Source organism: Balaenoptera acutorostrata, chromosome 12 (genome assembly GCF_949987535.1).
Source record: "Balaenoptera acutorostrata chromosome 12, mBalAcu1.1, whole genome shotgun sequence".
Lineage (NCBI taxonomy): Eukaryota > Metazoa > Chordata > Mammalia > Artiodactyla > Balaenopteridae > Balaenoptera > Balaenoptera acutorostrata.
Window position 1 is genome coordinate 61,053,149 of NC_080075.1, and position 21,510 is coordinate 61,074,658.

The 21,510-nt window shown below is 43.9% G+C and overlaps 1 protein-coding gene across 11 annotated transcripts in view; it reads left to right on the forward strand.

The window, feature by feature from the left end:
* The window catches only part of SLC8A1 (solute carrier family 8 member A1), a 413,446-nt gene that overhangs the window by 50,156 nt on the left and 341,780 nt on the right, over positions 1 to 21,510 (forward strand). For 2 of the 11 annotated variants that reach the window (XM_057558358.1, XM_057558359.1), the window contains exon 1: positions 10,752 to 11,059. The exons of the other annotated variants lie outside the window; for them this stretch is intronic. The gene's annotated coding sequence lies outside the window, so the exon portion shown is untranslated. Of the gene's footprint in view, positions 1 to 10,751; positions 11,060 to 21,510 lie in introns of those variants that run through there. 11 annotated transcript variants of the gene reach the window in all.

The following is a 21,510-nucleotide window of genomic DNA, read 5'->3' on the forward strand; positions in this document are numbered from 1 at the left end:
TTTTAATTAATAATTAAATGTTTTAAATTTTTTTAAACAAAATAAAAACATTTCACCTTAAAACAAGGAGATGAAGATCAAAAGGCCTAGCGTATGCTTTCCATTTAAAAAATAAATCTTATAATAAGTAGTAGTGTTAGTGTTAAATTAACACTAGATTTCTCATAATGACAAATGTACAATTTTCTAGTTTGTGTCAGATCAAGGGTGTGTCACAAGGGATATCAGAAATACATATGAAAAATCAAACCAATGATTTTATCTTTCTATTGATATTTGTTAGTCAACAAATAAGACTGCTTTGAGCAAAACAATGTTCTTTAGAATATATATATAAAATCAAAAAGACAAAAAATTGATTAAATGTAACGATTCCATTCTGATTCTCTTCACTGATTCTGTATATTTCTAAAATAATATTAAAAGCAGCTGTAGCTAGGGGAAGCAAGAGGCTCTTTATAAAGTCCCTACTTCATCAGAATTGGCTCCCTTTGGCTTTCCCACACCGCGGATTTAAATGTCTGGAGATTTTCTCGTGGAGAGGAGGGTGGGGTACATGTAGGAGAGAGAATCTTTTCACCTGCTCCTCGGTTACAGTTCAGCTCTATGTGTCTTAGAAAGACGACCAGATATTCTCGGCTTTCTACAACCTATTTTATTTTTTTCATAAATTGATTTATTTTATTTATTTATTTCTGGCTTCCTTGGGTCTTCGTTGCTGCACGCGGGCCCCCTCTAGATGCGTTGGGCGGGGTCTACTCTTGGCTGCGGTGTGCGGGCCTCTCATTGCGGTGGCCTCTCTTGTTGCGGAGCACTGGCTCTAGGTGCACGGGCTTCCGTAGTTGTGGCACGTGGGCTTCAGTAGTTGCGGCTCGCGGGCTCCAGAGCGCAGGCTCAGCAGCCGTGGCGCACGGGCCCAGTTGCTCCGTGGCATGTGGAATCTTCCCGGACCAGGGCTCGAACCCGTGTCCCCTGCACTGGCAGGCGGACTCCCAACCACTGCGCCACCAGGGAAGCCCTCTACAACCTATTTTAAAAGGCAGCCAGCCACACATCCAGGGGACTAGGCAGTGGGAAGAGTCAATTTAAGGTGCAAAGAATAAGGGGGTGCATAGTCTGTAGAGAACTTAAACACAATACTAAAACCAACTAAGGGTCCTCTGCTCTTTCTCATCCCTGTGCAGCTTCTCAGAGATGAAATGTTCCCCCTTCCTGCTGGAGAAGGCTACCCTGCCCCCCACCCGCTTGAGCAGGCGACTTTTTTTTTTTTTTTTTTTAATTTATTTATGGCTGTGTTGGGTCTTCGTTTCTGTGCGAGGGCTTTCTCTAGTTGCGGCGAGCGGGGGCCACTCTTCATCGCGGTGCGCGGGCCTCTCACTATCGCGGCCTCTCTTGTTGCGGAGCACAGGCTCCAGACGCGCAGGCGCAGTAGTTGTGGCTCACGGGCCCAGCTGCTCCGCGGCATGTGGGATCTTCCCAGACCAGGGCTCGAACCCGTGTCCCCTGTATTGGCAGGCGGATTCTCAACCACTGCGCCACCAGGGAAGGCGGAGCAGGCGACTTTTTAAGGAGTGTTTCTTCCCAGAAGACTCACAGCCTTATAGAAGTCAGATGTGTTCCAGTGGAAACCATCCATGATGAGTCCTCTGAAAATGAAAACCCAGTGTTTTGTTTTTTTTTTTTTAAATACTGGGCTGGGTGGGTGAGAATTCAGCTTAACAGAGATATGGGGGTGGGGAGCCCTGAGTGCCAGGGGGAGTGCTGCTTGATTCAAGAGTCTTTCCTTTCTGAGCCTGTCCTGTCTGATGGGCCTCTTGAGTGGTGTGTGAGGCTCCCCCGGTCTTTTCCTTTCTGCTGGGCACACACTGATGTGGTGAATCCACTCTGGACTCGGGAATGGTCTGAAATGAGGATCTGCCTCTATTCTAATTCTGCAGGGAACACCCCGCTGCTCTGTCTTCTGAGTTGGTCTTTATCTTCCCAAATGCTAGCCTGCCTTTTATAATTTGATTCTCGAGGAGGATTATATTTACTATGTCATTTGGAAAGAGACTTGTGGGCATTCTCACGTTAGGATCAGCCACCGACATGAGTGTCCTTTTCTCTCCTTTTTCATTTGTCCAGTTGGCATACTTTTGCTTTCAATTACAAAAGTAATTGTTGAAAAATTGGGAAGCACACAAAAGCACACAGTCACACGAAGGAAATAAAATTCTCCTGGAAGCACAGTACCTAGTGATAATTATTGTTAACATTTTGATATATGCCTTTCTGAGCTTTTTTTCCCTGTGTGCAGTGTATTAATATTTAAGACATCAGTGAAACAAAATTGAGATCATACATGAAAAAAAAAAAAGACTCTGCCAAGAATTGAGCCAAAGCAAAAATTACTGTTTTCTTCCCTTTCTTCTCCAGTCGTCGTTTAGAGTCCTCTCACCTGGCCTTCTGTGGGGTGACTGTGACCAACTCCTTGCTGGTCTCTTTATTCCTGACCACTCTTTATTCAAGTATCATTTTTAGGCTTCACATCTATCATTGTTCATCTCAAAAGAGAGCAATGCATGGGTCATAATCTGCTTTAGCCTGTGAGTTTTTAAGTAGACTTGAAACCAAGTATATAAGATCTGGCAGATAAAAGACCATTCATGCTAAATAAAAGTAGAAAAAAACGAAAGGTTGGCTATTATTTCCGTGTGTTATTTGCAAATTCGCAAATGGTGATTTTTCCAATGATTAGATATTTGGCCACAGTTAAGATTCATGGATGTGAGTGTGTGTTTGTGTAAGAGTGTGTGTATGAGTGGTATGTGTGTGCATGCTATGTGTATTGTGTAATGTCAGATAAGAATGTAGGAAGAAGGAAAAAGGAGATGTGACAAACTCATGGAAAGAAGCACCGGAACCATCATTAAGTTACACATAAGTGATGTCCCTCCCTCCTCACCAGATCTGTTAATTTTGTGGCAAGAGGTTTACCCATGAGATCTCACTTGTGTAATGTTTGCCATCCAGATGCAGTCATTATATGCTCTTCTTTAAATTAAACCAAAGGGGAACTCAGAATTCTTGCAGCAACTCTGCCTTGGAAGGAATGCAACCATTGTATGTGCAGCTTCTGGGAGCAGTCTTGCCTTTTGGAACAACTCTTGGGTCTATATCACATATACATGCTCGTGACTGCAGAGGTGCAAGCTGTGTGACTAGGTCTCTGCAGCTAGCCCTGACAAAGTCTGGGGGCTCTGAGGTGGGAATTCCTAAAGGAACCTCAACTCAGGGCAGGAACAAATGATCAAACAAAGCACTGTGCTCTATCATTTCATCAGTCTGGGACTCTCAAAAAAGGGATTGTATTGTTAATGAGCAATCTTAACTCAGATCTCTGCAAAACTGACCACCTAAACTAGTGCTTTCCCCCACGCGGTCTCTATCTTGCTTTCCCTGCTTCATTTCTTTCATGGCAGTGTCTCCATCTGATAACCCTATGGGTTAATTTGTTTATTTTGCTTACTGCCTGCTTTTCTAATGGAATGTAAGTCCTAGGAGGGTGGGAACTTTTACTGATGTTTTCACTGTTGTATCTTAAGTATCTGGGACAGTGCCTGGCCCAGAGTAGATCCTCATAAATATTTTTTGAATGAATCCATGAAGGAATGAACCAAAAAAATGAATTAATATGACTCTTTTCAACTGTGTTTTGTCTCTGCTCTCCCCAGCTGTTTGCTTTTTTTTTTTTTTAATTTATTTATTTATTTTTGAGTGTGTTGGGTCTTCGTTTCTGTGCGAGGGCTTTCTCCAGTTGCGGCAAGCGGGGGCCCCTCTTCATCGCGGTGCGCGGGCCTCTTCACTGTCGCGGCCTCTCTTGTTGCGGAGCACAGGCTCCAGACGCGCAGGCTCAGCAGCTGTGGCTCACGAGCCTAGTTGCTCTGCGGTATGTGGGATCTTCCCAGACCAGGGCTCAAACCCGTGTCCCCTGCATTGGCAGGCAGATTCTCAACCACTGCGCCACCAGGGAAGCCCCAGCTGTTTGCTTTTAATTAGAGTTGCTTAATGACTGATTTTGAACCTCTCAGCAACTTCACTGATTCCCTGATTTTTGGAAAAGAAAAAAAGAACATGTAAGTCAATATGTACACAATACATGCCTAAAGATAACAGGAAATAAGAGATTCTCTGACATGCTTACAAACTGGGTCAAACAAGAGCTTATAAGTAATTAATTGCTGAGATAACTGACAAGGGGTCAGCTTACCGGCGCAAGCCTGAGGCTCGGTCAGATTGCCATCTCTTGTAGTCTGGTCTCCTGCAATGTCATAGACAATCTGTCTGTCATCACAGAGCAGGTGGCCAGGCAGGACTGTGGGTGTGGATATGGTGACCATGTCAGTTGCTGACTACAGCCTGCACTGCAGCTAGGAGGAGATGATAGCTATTAAGTTGCAATTTGCACTGGACAGGGGCCAAAGTGTTTACCCTATAACCCAAGCGCATCTTTTGTCCACATATGCCAGTCCCCCTACAGGGGACAGTATGTGTTTTATTAATTCATCTACTATGAACCAAAAACTGCTCTAGATGCTGGGGTCTGACAGTTCAAAAAGAGAGACAGAGGCCCTGCAGTCTTGGACTTGGCTTTCTTGATCATCTGTTCCAATCTGCTCATCTATCTTTGTCAGGTCAATTACAATACCCACCTGTGTCTCTTAGAGACTCATAAAAGGCCCTTAAACATTTCTAAGTTCCCTTAAATTTCCAAGAAGCGTCCCCATTTTTATATTCTGTTAAATACCAATGTTCGATGCAGCAGCAGAATAGAAACAGCATTATGGCAGATGTAAGGGGACTTCTTTTGCTTGTCTTTACCACTAATTAGCTATTTGATCCTAGGCCCATGGTTCTCGGCTCTGGCTGAACCTAGAACCAACCAGGGAACTTAAAAAGATGCCAGTACCCATACTCCACTTCAGACCAGTGGGAACAAAATCTCCAAGAGTGGACCTGGGCTTCAGTATTATTTTGAAACAACACAACTGATATTTATGTGCAGCCAGTATTGGGCGAATCTCTTTGTACTTTCTCAACTTGTAAAATGAGGGTAATCATAATTCCCTCCTTAGCTCATAAGGATTTCTTATCTAAAATTTAGGTTGCAGATGTCAAACAATTTTAATAAATAATTTTAATATCTACACAACTAACATTTATTTTGGTCTCCACTCAGAAATTCTTAAACAAATCCAAAGATGGCTAAGACTTTTGTGTGACAGGATAACATTTTAAAAGAAAGGGAAAATAGTATGTAGTTTCTGAACTTTTCTCACTCGTAATTGCTATGGACTCTTTAGGTCACGCTATGTAAGATTCTGAATTTTTAAAGAAACAAGAGCATATAGTTTCATTACTTCCAGACACTTCCAGTCGTAGCAGAGTCAACAGCATTGAAACCATGGATTAAGACATCCATAAAAAAAAAAAAAAAAAAAAAAAAAAAAGACATCCATAAATTCAGTCCATTTTCCCCTTAGGTATCTTGGTTATGACCATTTTCAAGGGCAACTGTCCAGGCACTGTGGTCACCACGAAAACACTGGCAGTTCTCAGAAGATTCTAATCAGTGACCAGCAACTGAAGATGCAGTGAGAGAGCTATATATCATAGACAATGCCAAAGAAAAGAGATTTACTGAAAAACCTAAAGTACAATCTCTCAGGGACGTTGCTTCAGAACTGGATTGCAGGGAACAACTTCCTGGTACAGAGGACCCCAGGGATTTCATCTTGAATCCCTATTGATGGGGTCCTTGAATCGATGTTGAGTTTGTGCAAACTTAGTAAAAAAGTTTCTGTCCTCTAGATAAGGTCCCCTGTTAAGAAAACTAATGTGACAAACAAAATCTTCCTCGGAGTGGTATTTGTTTAAAATGGCTCTATTGGAAATTAAACCCTCAGGTTATAATAGAGAGGGGATCATAGGAAAAGAGAAACATATAGGAAAAGAAAGACTGTGATGCAGCAAGAATGCGGTACCCCCTTGATTGATCACGTAACCACACTCTGTACTTACAAAATCAGAAAGTGCACAAGCAGCTTCTTTCATTACAGAGAGGGAAAGTACTCTCGTACTATAGGGACATCCACTTTCCTGGATTACTCATTGTATAGAATTCTGCATAACAAAAACCTTAGCATAATCGTTATTAGTAATGAGATGGCCTGATTATGTTGAACCCAATTATATAGAATATTTTTTACTTTACGGGTATCATTTTTATGGAAATTTACCAATAATAACCACAACATTGAGTAATTACTATGATCAGGAACTATGTCAAGCACATTATATACATTTTATACTTTTCGTAATTTCTTGAAAGCGATTTGTGATCTAGGTTTTCCAGATAAAGGTATTGTGACACACAAAGGTTAAAAAACTTCCCAAGGTCATACAGCCAGAGGTGAGATCCAAACCCAGATAGTATGATTCCAAAGCCTTAATTCTTAGCCAGTCTCTGTTCTTTTCTGACCCACTAGTTGATCTAGATAATGATTCTGCCATTGAGTTACTGACTGGTAACCTCATCACTGATAAGGTCTTGGGGTACAAACTAATGTCCTCAATGTTCTAAGGGGCAGAAATGGAAAATGAAAGTGTCAGGATTTTGCACAAACCCAACTGTTGACTATAAGTTCCTGAAATGCAGAAGTGAAGACCTCTGGTGTCCAAAGACTGTGACAAATTCAGAGGAAGTGGGTGACTTTACAGTGACGGAGCACTGAGGAAGGATGGGTTATAACTTTGAGTCTACCGGGAAGGCTGATTCCACCCACCAGCAGGGCCACGGACTACATGGGGTTCAACTGGTCAAAACAAAACAGAGAAGCAAAAATTTAATTTCAGGAACAAGACCCCAGGGAGGAGGAACGGTAGCACTTAGAAGTCACCAAGAATCCCCACAGTCACCCTTGAAGCAAACCCAGGATCCAATCAGCAGCAAACAAAACCTGGTCCAACGGTTCCCCTGAGGTTCCTGGGTATGGGAAAATAGCTAATGCTAAGCTCCACTCTCTTGCTGGCCAGGCTGCAGACGCTATAATGCTTTTTTCTTATGTAGAAATCAGTATCAAACGGAACCCATGAAGGAGCAGATAGGTGAGTGGTGAAGACGGGCAGAGTAGGAAATGAGGTGGGAATAAACTAGAGCTATATTAACACACTGAAGGAGCTCCAAGAAGTGAAAAAACAAAACAACGATGGTACCTCTGACCTAAGTAATTCAAAGTACTGTAAAACTGAAAGGAATTACAACGAAGTACTTGTTTTCCCCATGATGAAAAAGTGTTGACTGTTTTAATACAATATTAAATATTAAAAGTAAAATTTGGGGTACCCCCGATCACATGTCTAATTTTTCTGTAGACTGGCCTAATTCACAATATTTTCATTTGGTTTGAAAATGAGTTTGCTAAAAGATCCCCTGAAGGTTTCCAGGGAAATAGTTCATGAAAATGTGAAGCACCTTTAGAATATATCAACTCTTAGTGATATCCCTGTGTAGTCTGCAAAATGGTCATGCCAACTGCTTTGGCTAGATAACAGTGGAGGCCCATAACTGATTCTTAAGTCCAAAGGAAAGAATGGCAATCAATATGCAAGAATAAATTAGGAAATAGTGTTGCCATTGGAATGTAAATCACCACCTTCCTACATACAATATTTTTTCTTTCCAAAGTCAGAGGCTGTAGCAACCTGTTTCCTTACCTAGAGCTTTGTGCCAGTGATGTAGCCTTTGATAATTCTTGTAATAAGAATCCAGTCATGTATGACATTTAGGAGGGAGCAAAGGGTTTGATTTCCCTCGGGGCCCTGGAACCCTTATAAAAATGCCTTTAATGAGAAATGAAAGGAAAAAAAAATTAGGGGGTCAGAAATTGAGCCAAATCAAAAATGGTGCCAAATCACTAGGTACTAGGCTACCTTTTAATGGTTCTAGGTAATAGAGAAAACTACTTCATGTAGTTTGTTTTCCTCAAATGTCCAAATTAACCTAAATATCAGTCTAAATTGGAAAAAAAAAAAAAGGAATAAAGAGAACCAAGATGTCATCTTAATGCCTTCTCAGCTGCCGACAAGATGGATTTTGGGCACCACTGGAATATAGACATTTAAGAACAGGGCTTTTATCACTCCATGTCACAAGCATGCTTACACTTTCAAGAAAATCTGTGCTTTCACTAAGTGGTCCATAATAGCAATAACAGGCCTCACCCTTTCTACTAAATCCGTTCCAATGAGATGTAGTCCACTCACATTTTCATTTAGCTCTTCCATTCAATCCCTTCAGTTAGCTTTGTCCTATTTCCTATGGGTGGAGTCTTTAGTTATATGCTTTTCTCAATGTCATTTACAAAGCAGCCACTTGTCTCTCCAAGCCCCTTTCCTTGAGTGTGAGCCAAATGTCTGCCTCTCACACTCTCTTGAAGTCAGGACCCTACGTAATTTTTGGCTGAGGACATAACGCTAACAGAGAGGTGGTGACCTGCGTCTCTCCACATGTCATTCTGTTCACACCCATTAGTCAGTGCAGTGTAACAAAAAGTTTGCGCGGAGAGTGGCTTGCAAGAAAGTTTAATTCATGGCAGAGGAAAGGAAAATGTTCTTAGGGAAGAATGATTCCTGGGAATATACAAAACAAGAAGAAGCTCGGAGTTTCCTCTGTCAAGCTGAGTGTCCACAACCACTAGGATGATGTACCAAACCCCTGCTCATTAAAAAGCCATCTCATTCAGAAAGCATCACCATCACTTGTGAGTTTGCTAGAAATGCAGATAACAGGCCTGTTTCAGATCTACTGCATAAGAAACTGCAATCTCCAGGTGATTCATATATGCATTCATGTTTGAGGAGCATTGGCCAAGAACATGGTTCTCAGCCTTGGTTACACACAGGCACCAACCAGGGAAACATAAAAATAATTCCTGGGCTTCCCTGGTGGCACAGTGGTTGAGAATCTGCCTGCCAATGCAGGGGACACGGGTTCGAGCCCTGGTCTGGGAAGATCCCACATGCCGTGGAGCGACTAAGCCTGTGAGCCACAGTTGCTGAGCCTGCGCGTCTGGAGCCTGTGCTCCGCAACGGGAGAGGCCACGATAGTGAGAGGCCTGCGCACAGCGATGAAGAGTGGCCCCCACTTGCCGCAACTAGAGAAAGCCCTCACACAGAAACGAAGACCCAACACAGCCATAAATAAATAAATAAATAAAATTAAAGAAAAAAAATTCCTGATGCCCAGGTCCCACCCCCAGAGATTCCAAGCTACTCTGTCTGGGGTGTGGCCTAAACGCTGGGATTTTTAAAGGCTCCCCAGGAGATTCTGAGGTGCAGTCAGAGGTTGAGAGCCACTGGCAAAGAGGCAGAGGAGGGCTACTTTTCCCATCCCCCTGCTCTTTGCCTCATAGTCAAACAGCGGGATTCCTGGAGTCCGAATCTCTCTTTTCCTGTGGCCTGGCTGCCCAGAGCTGCGCTGTAAGTACGGGGGGAAAACTCGATTAAGAAACTTAACTTTCTGTCTAGTACTTTGGTCTCCCTCCCACGCTCACCCTCCACATAGCTGCCCCTGATGCCCCACACTTTAGCAAACCACACCAGGGGCGAACATCAACTCGTGCTTTAAAAATACAAACTTGGAGCCCACCTTGAGAGCTACATCAGAGTCTCAGGATAGGATGCTACAATCTGCATTTTTAACTCGCTTCCCAGGTGTGTCTGATGTGCAGTCAGGTCTGTGAACTCCACAGCGGCTCTAGCCTTTCATCCTGCCAAGTCATTAAGGATTTGTAAGGATGAATGAGCTGTCAAGAGAGCAAGGGCCTGGTGCAATGCTCCTTTATTAATTATGGCGAAGTGATGTATTGGCAATGATAATGCTTCTCTTGGAAAGGGCAATGAATGGTTCGTCGATTGCTGCATTAGATCTTTCCCAACTTAACCTTAATGCTCAGCTTTTACTCTTCTCTGTAGTTTTAAAAGCTGCAGGGCTTTCACATTAAGCAGCCTCTTGGTCTTTATTCCCAAGTGAGCTGCAATCTTTGAGGGAAATACCAAAAGGGAGAATCTTTTGGAGTTCTTGGCTGGGGAATTAACCCCCTCCCACCCCCCCTCCCCCCACCCCAACCCCCCCCACTGCAATCCTTATCTGCTTGTGTCAGCAGCTCCTAGCCAGCGTATTGCTGTGCAGGTCTGATAAGTAGGAAAAACACGGAGTGAGGATTTCAGAGAAAATCATTGATACATCCCCGGATCCCTCTGCTAAAAGCTTCCTTTAGCGGGGGGATAGAAAGTGGAGGAAGAAAGATATATCTGGCTGAACAATTTCAGAGGTGAGAAACGGGTGGGCGAGCCGGGGTGGCGGTTCTGTCTGTGGGTGAGGGGAGGAAGGTGGCAAAGAAAAGTTGCAGCGTCGGTCTGCGCGTGTACTCCACGGGCTGGGCGCCGGGGAAAGCGCTAGCGTGTGGCCGGGACGCACTGCGGGGCCGAGAGCCGGGAGGACGTCGAGAAACCTTCTCCGCGGCCGAGGCTGGGACGCTGGAATTGCTCCCCGCCCGCCCGGAGCTCCAGAAACGCGCCGGCTCCGCTCGCCCGCGGTGGCCGAGGCCGCCGGGGTGGGGGCGCGCGGGGGGCCGGGGCGCCGGCGGCGGCGGCGGCGGGGCGGAGCGCGCGTGAGAGCGAGTGCGAGGCTGCGGGCGGCGGGCGGGCGGGCGAGTGTGCGCGGGAGGAAGGGAGGGAGGGGAGCGGAGCGCGCGCGCCGCCCGGGCCCCGGCCCTCCCAGCCTCCCGGCCTCCGCGCTGCCTCCCGCCCGCGCGCACCGGCTGCCTGCCGCCGCCGACGCTCCTGCTCGCGCCGGCGCTGCACGGGAGCTTGCCCGCCGCCGCCCGCTTTGTGCTTCCCCCCGAAGATGGGAGCGACCTTTCCCAGCTCGGGAGCTATTTAAAAGGAGGGAGTGCGCCGTCTTTCCTACTAGCGTGGAGGAACGGGGGAAGGATCCAGCCGCACTCCCCCAAACCAGGTAGGATCTTCGGAAGGGCAGCAGAAAGGATTTGGTCAGATACCGCCAACTGTTTTCCATTTGTTCAGAAGGCTACACTTCCCTCCGCTTTGGCAGAGGACCAGCTCCTAAATTGTGTGTGTATGTGTGTGTGTCCCCACCCATTTTCTGGGGGTGTCCGCGCTTCTCGGGGAGTGAAATTGCTCTGGCTGGTGCGTCTGGGCGTTGAGGGTGCCCGCCTGCCAGTGCCGGCTGCCGGAGCAAGAAAGGGCTGCTGAGGAGAGATGCTGCACCCTGCACCGCGCTGGGCTTAAGGATTCAGGGCGCGAAGAGCGAAGTCCACCCGGAATGCAGCGCTGCTGGGGATCCAGGCGTGCCCACCCACTGGGCTCTGCTCCGCGGTCACCCGTCCTCCCGGTAATCCCTGGGGTCTTCCCCAAGGCCACACTCGCAAGTCTCCTCTTTTCCGGCCAGCCCTGGGTGCTCCTTCAGCATCGACTGCGGAGAGGAGGGAGGTGTGGCCGGGGCGGGGGGACAGACAAGGGAGAGATGCGGCGGGGGAGTGGGCTGCAAGGTCCCAGTCTCTGGGCACCCAGCCCGAGTGCGTTGGGGATCCTGCGCGCAGAGGCATATTTCCCCAGGAGATTCGAAGGGAACTTTGTCGCTGCATTATCTGCCTCTGGAGCTTCGCTGGCTCTTGGGGAAATGGTCTGTGTTCTGAGACGTGAGGATATCCTTCTTGGCTCCTCCTTAATGAAGAAGAGGGAGGTCTTATGGGTGGACAGTAGGCTACAGAAACCAAATCCACCCAGGCGATGCTTTTAAAAATATAGTATGTGTGCCTCCTTGGTTTTTCAAATCCCCCTTCCCTTATGGATTCTGTTGACTGATGAATGGCTTGGGCTGGCAATTCGTATTTCCCTCTCCAGACAAAGTGGCAGTGGTTGGGTTGGGAGCAGAGTGATCAAATTTAACAAAGAATTCTGTGAAGAAAGCAATGTGCGTGGTGTCCGCGGCCGCTGGAAAGAAAGTCCTGCTTTGCACTAGGTATTTGTTTAACCCCTCTTTGCCTGGCTCTCTTGCTGGCGCTGTCTACTGGTAGTCAGCCGCTAGTGGTTGTGAATATAACAATACAAACTTTGTCCTGCTGGAGGTGTAAAGACTAAAAAAAGAAAAAAAAAATATCAGTAGGAGGTGAAGTGGAAGAAGCTTTTTAAAAATGACGGATGTAAAGACAGTACAGGCATCCCCATCATGGAGGAGCTAGTAGAGTAGGTGGAGAGTCTGATCAGATCTGGTTAAAGGCATAGCTTGGGTCTCTCCAAATAGGAGCAACTGAACATCCAGAGTCTAGCATCTGTGTGAAGATTTCCTAAGGGAAATGGGGAGCAACCAGGAGGGGATTCTGAAAGCATAGCTCCCACCCACACTCTCCAACATACACACACACACACACACTCACTCACACGTTTTCTCTTTCTCAGAGCTACTTGTGCAGCAAGTCAGGAAAAGAGGGAGGAAAATGTATTTAGATGTTTCATTCATTTCAGAAAAGAAAACAAAGTCGGAATAGGAATGACTGCTTTGAGGCTCCTCTTTCAAATCCTGTGTTACTTGAATTTACCTCTATGGGTTTGCTAAACTTGCTTGATTGTGAGGTTAGTCTCGCGTGAAAAAAAGGAGGAAGGAAGAGAGAGCTAGCTCGCTCCATCTTTGGGGCCTTGCGAGTGAGAAGGTGGGGAAAGATCCACTTATTTCATCAGAAGCAGTATGTGTTGTCTTAAATGGTTTTCATTTTAGGGACTCTGCCTTCTTGAAGGATTCCATTTGGATCTGAGGGCTCTTTAGCTATGATTTCTCCCACCTACTAAAAAAGGAGCCTTAATTTTTTCCCCCTAAACTGGCTCTTTTATTAAATATGGCATGATTAATTCCTAGGGAAAAAGAAAAAAAAAACTGGACAGAGGTAAACTGTTATTCACTATTGAGCTGTGCAGGGACAGCAAAGAATGTAAGTGTCCATGACAATCAGACTTCCTTTACTCTGTCTTAAAAGCTTAGCAGGGCTGGAAGAGGAGTGTAACAAATTAAAAGGATATGAAGGCTGTGCTTTATATCTATCTATCTGTGTATCTGTCTACCTACCTACCTACTGTCTATCTTTCTATTTACTTTATCATTACTATTTAATGGTTTCTACTGTATCCTTTTGGATTAAGTACTAGATAACCCTTTTGTTGTGACCATGAAAGGAAAGAAAAATGCATAGCCCTAGCAGTGCTTTAACTCCAAATGAAATTACAAAAGGAAGGTGAAATTGCAAAAAGAAGGTGAAGTGTAGAGTCAGTAACACCTACAGGACTATTTGCAGGAATTACATTAATTGCTCTTTCAAACTTACTATGTTTTGAAAGTAAAATATTCCAAGAGAGCTTCAGCATTTTGTTAGCAAGCTATATTTAACATGTTTTTTATCAGACAAAAATAGACTTTTATTTATCTTGCAAAGTAAACGCATAGTTCCTTCCCTGTACGTACTTAATCTGTTTCTTTGACAAAATAAATGGTGAGAAAAGCTCTGTAGATCCAACGAAGTTGCATTCCCCCTTTAAAGCAAGTACAAAGCATGCATTTAGCTCATGGATGGGTTTTTCTCAAAGTAAGTGCATTTTAGGACTGTACCATCTGATTTTCATGTTGCAATTCAGTAACAGAGGCCCTTTCTCCGTGATGACTTCAGGTAGAGGAAGAAAAGCATGTAGGTAAGGAGCAAGCAGTCTGCCCCATCAGCATGGAAATAAACAAGATCTAAATTGAAATAGAAATTAAATCTGGAAGAAGAAATACACAATTAAAAGAGGATGGTAGAGCACATACCTTGCATGCTTGATATTTTTGCTGTATGTATGTATGTTGCTTTTCTCTAAAAATTAAATTGTTGCTTTACATTTGCTAACAACTTAGGAATCAGGGTGCTGAGATCTCACTTCTTCCACATCCTTCCATCCTCTTTTTTTTTTTTTTTTCCTCTAAGGGATAAATGTCTTGTCAAAACATCTTCCAACATCATCCATACCTCATGGTCAGACCTCTCATTATAACCTCTACCAAACAGTCTCCCATCTGATCAAATTCTCCTGCTCCCTCTTGTGGCAGATGTTCTCCCTGACTTTCCCTAGATTTCAGAATCCATTCCCTCAGCTGCCTATATAGCACTTAGGTTCTAATTTTCAGTGGTAATTGGTGCTAACGAAGGCAGTAGATTGCTGAACTCGCTGCTTCCAATTTTCTCTCTGAACGAAGGGAGGTCTATCCCCTGGAGATGTCCTCGAGATTTGGTGGAAGTAAATGTCAGGTGTTCTCTGACCCACTGAGATGGACTGACTGGGTTCTGGGAAAGTGAGCTTTCAGAGTCTTGCCTCTGAGATTCTGATTTAGACTCAGGGCTAGTCCGGTGGGGCCTCATTAAGTGCAGTGGGATTATTTTCAGTTTTCTTTTTTTCTCTCCCAAAAGATACCTGTGCGTGAATGTGTCTGCATCTGTCCTCTCTCTCTTTCTCTCTCTTCCTGCCTCCCTCTCTCCCTCCTCAGCCTCTCACACGCACGCACGCACACACACACACACACACAGGCCCATGCAGGCCAAAGGGCACATGCGTACGCGTGCGTGCACACACACGCACACGCCACACACACTTCGCAAAAGATATACAACACATATTTTGAAAACAACTAATCAATGATTAGGTTCTCAATAGGGTTTGTAAATCAAGCAGCTCATTTTCTGAACTGGAGACTCCTAGAGTGAACTACTCTTACTGGCATGATTTCCTCACAAGCAGTTGAGAATACAAATGAGACTAGGCGTCTTTTTCTAGTGTGTTGACTCAACTTGGAAGACAGTTGCTCGCAGCCCTTGAGGCCTCAAGTGTTTGTTGTAGGCTCTCTTTGTTGTCAACTATGTTTTGAACCCTAAGTGTTTTATGTCTACATTTGTGATTGTCCTTTGATCGGCGCAGCCAAGAGTATATAGTAAGTAACAGGATAGACCAAGGTTCACGAGAATCCCATTTTCTCTCTACCTGAAACTTTCTAGCCAATTTCAGGAGGAGGAGGAGAATGCAGGGAAGGAGAAAAGTCCTGAAGTGATGGAAAGCAGCTGAAGTGATGGAAGTGTGTTTTTGATCAGGGGCAAGTATGTCATAGGCAGCTGTCTAGAAAGTGGTGTGAGAAGCACAAAACATCCCTGGATTCAAAGCATTTATCCTTCCACCAATGTAGGATCAGAAATTCTCACTATTAGAGACATTCATTTGAATAAAGTAATTCTATCTAGTAGATCCCTAATAGAATGCGATGAGATTACCTAGGAAAGAGCTACCAGTTCATTCTCACAAACTATTCGCATCTGTTCATTTACTAACTTGGATTGGTTTATCAGATCAGCTGGCAGAAAAGTCCTGAGGGCTGGAACACGGGATGATGCAGAGGAAGTGAAAGAAGTTTGAAATGGGTTGCTGTGCAGTTAGTGCCCCCAGAGGGCCATTCTGATGGGGAGGTACCCAGGAACCGGGCTGCTGAAGTGGGGTGGGGGGGGGTGGTGTAGAGAGTAGCCAGACAGAGGCAAAGATAAACTGTCACCCTGAAATTTTACTTCTGGGTCAGCAAAGGTAACAAAAATTTGATCTTTCTTGAAAATTTACTCTTCTGAGAAATGGGTGAAATATGTCCTGTAGTGTGAAATCATATGCTGAAAGTCTTGAATGGCTTCTACTGTATCATTTTGGAATATTCATACCAGTAACCTAGAACACTAGTGTGATACTCGTTCAGACAAATGTTTTTTGGCATATGTAATAGACATAGAAACATGAATGTAAATATTAGAGTCCATCTTAATTTTTTAGAAAAGACAGAAAAAGTCATCACTCTGTAGATGTCATTGCATGTGAAGTCAGAATAATTTAATAATTTCCTAGTTGAATCTAATGTGAAATGAAGTCAAACAGACAAGAGAGTGATTCAGCAATTTTCTTCAACCCAACTGTGATATTTATTGAGCACTCAGTGTATGCAAGGCACTGCGCTGGGCTTTTCAGAGAAGGCAGATGCTGAAGAGTTATGTGATGTTTATTGAACACCTATTATGTTCCAGACATCAGTCTAAGCACTTTGTACATGTTTTCTCACTTAACACCATTGCAGGAAAGCATCCTGATCTTGACTTAAAGATGAAGACTATGGCTCAGTTAAATAACTTGTCCAGGAGTGAATAGGTGATGGTACCCGTTTTTGAGGCTGTTTCAAAGCCATGCGCAAAACATGCTCTCTGCGCTGTGTTCCCTGTTCTTAGGGATGTACGGTCTAGAGCACCTAAACACTGGGCTGAGTGAGGTAGATGGCTGCAGCTGTCTAATGAGCCCAGTGCTTTCGAGTTGAGAGGAAGAAGAGAACACTGGAAGAGGCTTCATGGAGGAGGAGGAGGCATTTTAGTTGGTTCTCAAAGAGTGAAAGGACTTTGCAAATAAATAAAGCCTCGCTATTTTTAAAACGTGTAAACCAGCCCCAGCTAATTTATGACAAGGACCACCCCGGAGCAAGGTTAGGGCCATTTCCAGACTTCAAGCTAGCTGCATGTCCCAGTTAGGACCATGCCATGGGAACTGTGGATCTGGAACAGATGCTAGCATAAATCATTGCTCACGTGTATTTTACACGGGAACCCAAAATTGATGATGAATTTCCAGCATGCCTTGGAGGAGAGAAGCTGTATCAGTCTGAGGGGTGAAGCAAGGAACAGACCTTCTATTTGACGGTTATATTTTCTGGGCCATCACAGGTGGTTTTTCTTTCTTTCTTGAGCACTGAATGGCTCTGATGCTTTCTCCCTTAAGCTTCTCCAGTTCCTCACTTCTGCTTCCCCTTAACGCACAGGACCCAGAGCTCCCTTTGGCTCTGCTCTGTTCAATGTATAGCACCCAGTTGCAGCATGTTTAGAGAATCCGTCTGCTTACTCTACACGCCAACCTCCACTTCCTCTCTGCACCATGGTAGTGCCCCCAAAGTGAGTGGCATCAGCCAGGGGCAAAAGGATAGAGCTTGGGGAGGGGCTCAGTCATCTGTCACATGTCCCTCAGAAGGTGCAGGTCGTCACTCTTCCAAAACCATCTGCCTTTCAAATGGTGGGGGATGTGAGCCCCCTGGAGCTGAAATTTGTGAGTTGATGTTGGGCACAGTTGGTGACTCCTTCCCCCCCACTTAACTCCTCACTCTCTTCTCCTGGCCATGCAGCTGCCCCTGGCCCTTTTTCAGAACTTCTCCTTATCAGTGCTCATGCCGCTTAGACCCATAGCTAGCACTGGAAGACACATCAGAGATCATCTAGCTTTTTATCAACACATAAGCAAATGGAGGCCATGTGAAATTAAATGACTCAATAAGAGTGAAATGGGACATAATTGAATCTAGATCTATGACTCTGAAGTCATTTCACCAAAGTTACATCTCCCTTTTTTCTTTGGTAATATAGAAGCCCTCTAGAAATGTGCCTGTGTTTTCTGGCCTCAGGAGTCTGTGAATGTCTAGCAATGATTTCCTCAGGTGGAAAGAAAACTATGACTTTGCTTCTATATCGAGGACATTGACAAATGCAGTGAAATGCCCTGTGGTACTCAGACCAAAGTTCTCTGAGGTCAGCAGGCCTATCATGTTGGTTTTAATATTTGTTTGAATTCAACAAATGGCATATTTAACATTGTGCAAGATCCTTAACTTTTCTGTGCCTCATTTTCTTCATCTATGAAATGGGAGTAATAGTAGTAAAGAGCCTTATGGGGTTTTTGTGAGGAATAATGCATTAATACTTGTAAAGCATTTGGAACTGCTTCTGGCATATGAGTGCTCAGTGAGGATTGGTCCTTACTACTTGAGAGATGACCAGTGAGAGAGCACTGTTTCTACCTGTGTGCCTTTATGTGCACGTGCTAATTGCGAAGGTTGCCATGGAGAGCTCGAAGATAAGGGCATACATAATGACTACACCAAAGGTCACAAAGCTGTTTTTTGAAGGCTACATAGTAAATATTTTTGGCTTTGTGGACCACAGAGCCTGTCACAGCTACTCAACACTGCTGTTGTAGCATGAAAGCCATTGACGATACTTAAATGCGTGAACATGCTGTGTTCTGTAAGACATTGTTTACTTACACGGAAATTTGAACATCATATGATTTTCACGTCATGAAATATTGCTTTTTAAAATTTTTTTCAATCATTTCAAAATGTAAAAAAAAATTAAATAGGCATTATAAAAACAGGTGGTGGGCTAAATATGACCTGTTGGCCATAGTTTGCCAACTCTTTTTTTTTTTTTAATAGATCTTTATTGGAGTATAAGTGCTTCACAATACCATGTTAGTTTCTGTTGCACAACAAAGCGAATCAGCCATATGCATACACATGTTCCCATATCCCCTCCCTCTTGAGCCTCCCTTGAGGCACAGATTGTAAGAGATATACACAGTCCATCTTAGGGGGCTGCAAGAAACCCAGCAATAGGGGTTGGTGTCATGGGAAGAGATCTGGCCTAGAAACTCAGACACCTTGTTTTAGAGCCTGGTTCTGTCACTTCTGAGATGCATGGCTTTGAAAAAGTCTTTTAAGTTATGATGGCCTGAGTTTTCACGTGGGGAAAAAGGGGAAGGGGCAACGTTAGATGACTTTTAGGGGCCTTCCTAGCACTAAAAGCATTTTAATGAAGGGGAATTGGACATTTGAGATGGGTCATGGAGGACGGGTAGAAAAACATGAGAAAGAAAAACAGGGTGCATATTTGGGTAATTTTTATTTAGTAGCTCAGTTGTCTACCAGGAACAGTAAACCTGGGGAGGTAGACAGGCAACATATTATGGATGATGACCTTGAATGCCAAAGTGAGGGATTAGAATATCATAGTTTTGGGTTGTTAGCCAAATTCCTCAATTTTACAGATCAGGCTGAGAAAGGGAAAATGACTTGTCCAAGGCCACATGACTGGCCAGTGAGAGCCAAGACCAGTACTCATTTCTTTTGGCCCCTAGACCAACGACCCTTCCATCTACTATATTGCCCCCAGCAGCGTGGTAGAATGCAATTAATTTCAACTGTATGACTATGACCTCAGAGGGAAAAATTCTCATGTAAATTACAGAAGCTGTTTTTAGTATTTTCTAAACATGATCTCAACACCCAGCATATCTAAGAAGGTAGGTCTGTGAGTAATCCCATTACAGAGAAGGGTAATTGCATAAGTGTTAACCTAAGGCCTTGCACTTCAGCAACCTTTAGCCTGGCTTCCTGCTGAGTGTCTTTTAAAAAGTTTTGACTCAGATGTTATTTCATCAGCAAAGTCTTCCCTAATACCCTAGTAGGTCAGGTCCTCCATTACTGACTCTTATAGGACTGTGTATTTCCTTCATAGCATTTATCAATTAATAAATGCTTCTTTCTGGAACAATTTAAATAAATGCTTCTTTCTGGAACAATTTAAATTAACATCTATCATCTGTCTTCCCAGCTAGATAATAAATTTAGGGAAGAGAGAGATTGCGTCTTGTTTAGTTCATGGTTCTAGCCTCCCATACCTTGCCAGATGCATAATAGACATTCAGTGTTTGCTGAATGAAGGAAGGAATGCATGTTCTCTCATTAGTCATTGATACTGGTGAAAACAGTCCTTGCTTAAGCAAGAACTTAATAGGCAGGTTACTATCTTCACTTGTTAATGAAATGATTAAATGATGAGTATTTCTTTCTCCACTAAATTTTTTCTTTTTCAAAAGCTCCTATCTAATCCTCACCTATCACAAAAAGACAATAACATAATAGTTGTGGCATAGTTACCAACATTAAAACCATAAGCCATAAGCCAATATTTAAACAATTCTTCAAATACAGGTGTATGGGATTGGTTTAAAGGACATGTTCACTAGATGCCTTACCTAGTAGAGAAACTATATGTTTCATAAACTGTGTTAGGGTTTTGTGTAAAAAGTTCATATTTTCCCTCCCAAAAAGCTACTCAATTTATTTCTCTAAACAAAAATTTGGTTAGTTCCTTTTTAAGCTGCTTCCATTTAAAAAATGGATTTTTTGTATATACATACACACCTAGTTTTAGACCCATGTCACTGTGTATATTGTCAGGAACTTTAGAATATTGATGAAGGGTCACCATTACGTGAGCATCTATCAACTTGAGTTTGTTATTTTTTTAATTTCTTTTTACTTCCTACTTCTGTTCTCCTCAAGAGCATCTTATTCTTTAAAGGATTATGCTTTGTGACTATGCAGGAAAATTTAAAAGACCTACAAACTTCGAGTTGATAGGGTCCTATCCCCCGAACAGCAATCTACTCGAAGATGAAGCTTAATGACTCAGGGAGAAAGCTGATGAAATTCACCAGCCTCTGCTCACATAACCAGTATTTTCCTTGTTAAAAAAGATTTTTTTTTAAAAAGGCATCTGCATGTTCCTATCGCATAGCTTGAAATTGGAGTCTGTATTAAACATCCCCAGTCCCAAGAGGCAGGCTAGAAAGCCAGAAGAGGGACTGCAGAGATTTACCCTTGACTTGAAGGAACAGGGGAGTTGGTGAGGCTCTATACAGAGCCTCTCATTTAAAGAACACAGGGCTTCCCTGGTGGCGCAGTGGTTGAGAGTCCGCCTGCCAATGCAGGGGACACGGGTTCGAGTCCTGGTCTGGGAAGATCCCACATGCCGTGGAGCAACTGGGCCCGTGAGCCACAACTACTGAGCCTGCACGTCTGGAGCCTGTGCTCCGCAACAAGAGTGGCCGCGATAGTGAGAGGCCCGCGCACCGCGATGAAGAGTGGCCCCCGCTTGCCGCAACTAGAGAGAAAGCCCTCTCACAGAAACGAAGACCCAACACAGCCATAAATAAATAAATAAATAAAAATTAAAAAATAAAAAAATAAAGAGCACAGCTTTCCTCACCACCTAAGCCTTCCAGTTTGGGGTTTTTGTTGCTGTGTATTGTTGATCTCTGTTGTTCAGGGCTTGTGGATGGAACCTGATTAGAAGGTCTCTGAAGACTTCCGTGGATCTGGTTCTTTGTCCTGTGTCTATGTAGGGTCCTAGCCATCCTTAGCTGTTTCTCCTTAAGGAAAGCAGAACAAACCCTTGGCGAAATTACAAAGTACGTGTAAGTTACTCCCAATGATTTAATCTCCTCTTTGGGGGGCCCTGTTGATCTCCTGTTAGGGTCCATTTTTCTCTACCCTCTTCTCTCTTACCTCACACACACAGTCACCAAGGGGCTTCATATTTTGATGCTGTCTGGAGTCCCAATCTGTGACAGTGAGAGCCCATCTGATACACTATTTCATATCAACAACTTACTGATATTACAACAAATGCTATCTTCTAATTTTTAGGTACTGCCTTCCATCAAGGACCTTATTTAAGTCCTCTG